Raw genomic sequence first — 6,128 nt, 5'->3', positions numbered from 1 at the left:
ATGACCCTCACATCACCAAAGGATTTTACCTCCAACGTAGCTAAGCTGAGAGTTGACAGTTCTGCTGCGCCGAGGAATGAATTGTAGGCATGAATTTTGGATACAGACTTCCTGCTATGGTCAAAGCTATTTGACTTGAGTGAGTGACTTTATTCTCAGCCCACAGAGAACAGGTTACATTCATTTTAAAAATGGTGTAGGTATTAAGATGGTCTTCTATCCATAAAGTCATTCACCAACTGTTTCAATTAACAATGGTTCTGTTTGAAGGGTGGCATGGACATTAGATGAGGATAAGAATTTGGTTCATTAGCTGTGATAATTTGGAAAAGCATTCATCTCAGAGAAAGAGTAACTTATAAAGTCCTCTTCTTTAAACTTGATACAAGAGCTACAAATGTCAAGCAAAGCATTCAGTCTCACTCTTTGTTGTTCTCTTTCCTACAAGCCACCTCCCAAGTTAATTGTCTATGTCTCCCTTGGGTATATAAATACTTTTGAAATATATAAGCTGTTCTGAAAACCATAGTGCCACGGACTGGGGTTTCTTACGGGGTCCCTTGTTCGGCGGGATGATGGGTTCTGGCCAGGTGTGCACGGGATTCAGCTTTGACAAACAGACTAGACACAAGTGGTGTAAGGTCTGAGTGTATTTCTCAAAAAATGACATGAGGCTTTTACAATCATTGCAAAAGAGAAATGAAAAATCTGGAAGCTCAGTAGTCAAGGTACATCTGAGGCCATCTAAAACACATTAGGTCTAAAAAAGCAGCCATCTCTTATGGACTGGTGCAGCACCCCTGGGCTCCGAGTATGTTCGGGCTGCATGGTCCTGGCCAGAGTCCTAGGAGGCTGCGGGTGCGCCAGCCAGGAGAATAGAGGCTTGAATCTCGAGTCCTCAATGCTGAATGCTCGAATCTTCAATGTTGAATGCTCGAATCTCGAATGCTCACTCTCTTGAATCTTGACTGGTGCTGCACCCTCCAGGCCCAAGCGCTCTGGGCCCGGGGGGCTCTGGACTGCATGAATCTGAGTCCTAGTCCACATATGTTCTGGTTCTAGTCCGAGTGCTAGCGAGTCCAAATGCTGAATGTTGACTGCTTGCTGCTGAATGTTGAATGCTCTATACTGTCTCTCTTTCTGTAAACTCTAATGCCCTACCCACAATGCTGGAGGCAATTAGTTTGAATGGCTTAACATTCTAAGCCAAGGTTTAATGCCCTACCCACAATGCTGGAGGCAATTAGTTTGGATAGCTTAACATTCCAAGCCAGGATTTGACTAGGACATTGGAACATTGGTGAAGGTCAGGGAGCAATGTCCGAATTTTCCCTTTCTTGCTGTAAAGAAATGATATCCTGGTGGGCCCCTAGCACACAAACAAGTACGAGGACATATCTGGGCTACCTCTGAGTTTGGTGTGCCAGGCAACAATGCGGAGGCAGGAGACTGACTTTCCTTGAAGTTTACGCCTCAAATACCTCCGTCACACAAAGTGTGTGTGGCACCATAGTATAGTGTAAAAACATGAAATAAACAGTACTACTAATAGAGAGGCTGAGACAGGAGAAGCAAGATTTCAAGACCCTTATGTTGTATACAGTAAGACACTGTCACGAACAAACAAGCTGAAAGTGTATATAGATTGTACAATATTGGACCTATTTCTCCAATTACCAAATTAGAGAGACCATTGGATGACAATCAACAAATTTCTAATTCCTCATATTTTTGGATTTCAATCGATTAGGATATGTTGGTAATATTAATTTTATATTAGGATATTAAGAAAAGGTAATTGTCACTTCCTGTTGTTTTTGTTGTAAGAGGTAGAATTAGATTTGTGTGGATTTGTTGAAAGATTACTTTCTTGCTTCTTCTAGGGTTTAGTTTTCCTCCTTATGTTGAAGTTTTCCTTCTATTATCCTTTGTAGAGCTGAATTTGTGGAAAGATATTGTGTAAATTTTGTTTTGTCATGGAATATCTTGTTTTCTCCATCTATGATAATTGAGAGTTTTGCTGGGTATAGTAGCCTAGGCTGGCATATGTTTTCTTTTAGGGTCTGTATGACATCTGCCCAGGATCTTCTAGCTTTCATAGTCTCTGCATCACCCACATCTTAATCTCAGCCAATAGAAAGCCTATATTCCCCAATCCCATCCCGATCCCAAAGGTTCCTATAGTCCCTGACTACATGGAATAAAGTGAACAAGTTATTTCACCAAGAATTGACTAAGACTGGCTGTCTTTACTGAGCTGTAACCCTTGGGGAAAGGAGGCTCTTTATACAAAGCACTCATTGCATCTTGGACCCGACTGCCTGGCAGGGCTCTCATTACCCACAGAGGCTCTTCTCATGGCTGTTGGCACTGCCACCACCACTGCTGCTGCAGCCACCACAGGACAGTAGACCCCAGCTACCTGCCCCATGCAGGCTTGAATCTCTTTATTTCCTCCTTAAGAGCTGTAACACTCCCAGCATTCCAAGTCAGATCAGAGGCCTGCAGAACCTCAGTCCCAGACATTTTATCAACCTCAGTCTGGCACACAGTGATGTCTGATGCCTGAGGGGAAACGCAGACTGCACACCCCATCCTGGTCTTTGCCCAGCTTTCCATGAACCAGTGTATTGGTAACCGACAAAGAGGCAGAACTTGGATCACACATCTATCTTCAGCCTTCTGGCCCAGAATATTTGACAGGCTCTTCTGTGGAGCAGGAATTATGAAGGGATAACCTACCTTGACCTTGAAAAGCGTGGAAGTTGACTTCTCTTTGCTCATGCTTGTCCATTTTGGACAGCATTTTGTCAATTGACCTCCTCCTCTCCCAATTCCTTTCTCCTTTTCCCCCTAGTCTCTCCTGAGGCCCCTCGCTGAATCAAGTCCCGCCTTTCTCTCTCTATTGCCCAACCACAGGCTCTAGCCTTCTATTAACCAATTAACTTTAAACTGAGGAGCAAGTTTTACACAACAAAGGCCGGTGACTGTGAGAATTCTCTTGTCTGAGGGGACAAACAGATTTGGGGGTTCATAATTTAGCAATTGTAGACAGAGCTCCAGACCAACCCCCAAAACTACACCCTCTCAAAGGCTGAAAGGCAGAGAGAGAGCCTCAGTGGTCTTCCCATCTCTTCTGTCCTTGCTGCTGGTGTTACAGGCCTGAACAGAACCATGTCCTGCTTGTTACCTATCTTCACACTTCCTCTGAAGCACTAAGCCATCTCTCCAGCCCTGCCTTTTGGAATCTTAGGTTATGGTGGTCCTATAATTCAACGGGAGTAGGACAAAATCAGTCCAACAGCATCATTACAGACTTAATATGTTGATTACATAGGATACATGTTGATTACATATATCTGCTAATATATAAAGCACCTTCTAACAGAAACCCATGAACCCATGGATTAAATTACTGCAGCCATGCACTGTCTCAGAGATTTGCTTCAGCCGTTCCCCATTTGGGTAAAGCTGTGCTGAGAACGGAATCATTGAACTGAGGGAAAGCTGAGCAACCCTCCTCTTTTTAGCAGTTGAAGGAAGTCAAGCAGACAGTAGTGGCTAGACTTAAAAAAACTACTCGAATATTCATATCTGAAACACATTGCTCCAGTAAAGTACCTGGACCTGTTCTGAGACGAGAGTAAGCATTCTTAGCAATTAAGTCTCTTTTGTTGGGTCCCTGGACAGTCATTGAAAGCATGGGACTCTGATTTCAAATTAAGAAATCAAGAGGCTACAGAGCTGGCTTGGCAATTAAGAGTACTTTTCGATCTTACAGAGGGCCATATGGTTGCCCTAGCCCTTGGACCCTCAGGACTATCCTTGGGGGTAGAGGGTAAGAAGGTACAGAATCAACAACACAGACTCCGGGAGCCAGATGAGAAGTGCCTTTATACCCTCCACCCCTGTCCCCTTGGTCCATAACTGCTCATCCCTCGTAGTTGGCACCAGCAGATTGGTTGCCCTGGTAGCAAGCTCTGTCTTAGTACATCTCGGGGTGCCAGGTATGTTCCAGGGTTAGTAAATGGGAAGCACTTGCTGAGCCTTCTTGAGCCATTGTAGACTGCTACACAAATAGAGTGCCACAGAACACAATGACTTACTCCTCCTACATACTGACCCTTAGAAGTTGGCAGCTCAGTGGGAGCCGTAGTTTTGTGCTCTGACCTTGTTGACCCTACCTCAGGCAGCAACCAGCATAGGGAACCATGCCTGTCTTAGGTTGCCCTGGTTACTGGGGTCTTACCTGTCACTGACTACAAGCCCTGAAAGGTCTGCCTTCCTGGAGAGCATGCCCGGGTGGTCTCTGAGAACCATGCTGATGTAACCTCCCAGCACTCACATGGAGAGGTTCACAACCATCTGTACCTCCAGTTCTGGGAGATCCAATGCCATCTTCAGACCTCCATGGACACATAAAGTACATATATATGCAGTGCTATAGGTCTTTGTCAACTAAATATAAATTTAGACATATCTAGAAAGAAGGAATGTCAATTGAGGAATTGCCTCTTTCAGATTGGTTTATAGGCAACTCTGTGGGCCATGTTCTTGATTAATGATTGATGTGGGAGGGCCTAGCCTACCTGGTGGTGTCAGTGGGCTGAGTAAGCTGTGGGATACAAGTCAACAAGCAGCACTCCTTCATGTTCTCTTCTTCAGTTCCTGCCTCTAAGTTCCTGCCCTGCCCTGCCTTCATGAAGGACAACTGACATAGACCCTTTCCTCGCCAACTTGTTTTTGGTCATGGTGTTGTATCATAGCACTACAGAGCAAACAATGACCTACATGCAAGCAAATTCTTATCCACATAAATCTTTCTGGAAAAAAAAATTAAAGATTAAAATGGGTCACTGAGTAGCCTTTTCCTATGGCTACTAATATAATATTGGGACTCTCAAACACTAAAACTTAGCCTTGCTTTTTTCTTACATCAGAACACATCATCATCTTTGAGAGAAGATGCCAACAATGGCCTAGCACCCTTGGCTCTCTTCCTGTCAACCTTCTCACTTTCCCAATGGAAACTGCCATTTCCCTCAGCAAAGTAAAAACGAGAATATCAAGTAATTTAAGCCACTGTTCCTGATTTAAAAATAAATAAATAAATTTATACATCAAAAGAGCTATCTATTAAAACAACAAGGAAATCCTAACCTTCTCTTACAATATGTCCATAATCTCTATCCAATGATTAAGCCCCCTTTGCTGTTGTCAGCCATGATGACATTTCAAGGGTGTGTCTTCTGTGCTGTACGACATGTATTAAAAACACAGCTCATCTACGCTATGGCATTTGTGCTTACACACACACACACACACACACACACACACATACACACATGCATGCATACATGAACAGAAGCAATAAGTTTAAAGTATTTAAAGACGGCTTCTCCTGGGGTTGTAAAGGCAGCTCGGGGGATTAAGAGCACTGCTCCTGAAGAGGATCAGAGTTTGGTTTCCAGCACACAGATCAGGCAGCTCACAACCACCTGTAACTCCAACACAGTCGTCTCCCATGACTCTGGCCTTCAGGCATAAGCACATACCCATGCATATATTACTTAAAATAATTACTTAATAAATAATTAAGTAAATAAATAATTAAGTAAAAATAATTACTTAAAAAAAAAGTTCTTTTCTTAACCACAGTTAGGCTCTCGAACCCTCTCTTGAGCGGCCTCTGCCGCAGCGCCCTCCACCCCTATCTTCTGCTTGCCCAGCCTAGTTTCTAGTTTAAGCAAGAATCCTCCTAAGTCAGTTTATCACCCTTGATATCTGATCTCCCTGGTGTGCTTTCAACAAGAATCCAGTTCAGTGGGTTTAGCAAGAATCCCTCAATCTTTGATAATTCCTCTTAGTAATTATCCACGCTCTGACACCCACACCCCTTCCTCTCCTTGGCTATAAATCACCAACCCACAAGTTGAACTCAATCTCTTAGTATTTTCAATAAGTATGAAGTGTGTGTGTGTTGTGTTTATTTAAACAAGCTCCAAACAGATCTCTGACTCGAGAATCTTTTTCTGAAATGAGAAGGGTTTCGAGGTCTCTTGGAACACAGTTGCAATATTCTCCACAGAGCTTTGGGCGAACAACTCGAAAGAACTTCGCAGCTACTT

The sequence above is a fragment of the Mastomys coucha genome, unplaced genomic scaffold (assembly GCF_008632895.1).
Source record: "Mastomys coucha isolate ucsf_1 unplaced genomic scaffold, UCSF_Mcou_1 pScaffold1, whole genome shotgun sequence".
In the NCBI taxonomy this organism is placed as follows: domain Eukaryota; kingdom Metazoa; phylum Chordata; class Mammalia; order Rodentia; family Muridae; genus Mastomys; species Mastomys coucha.
This window is presented reverse-complemented; position numbering follows the sequence as displayed.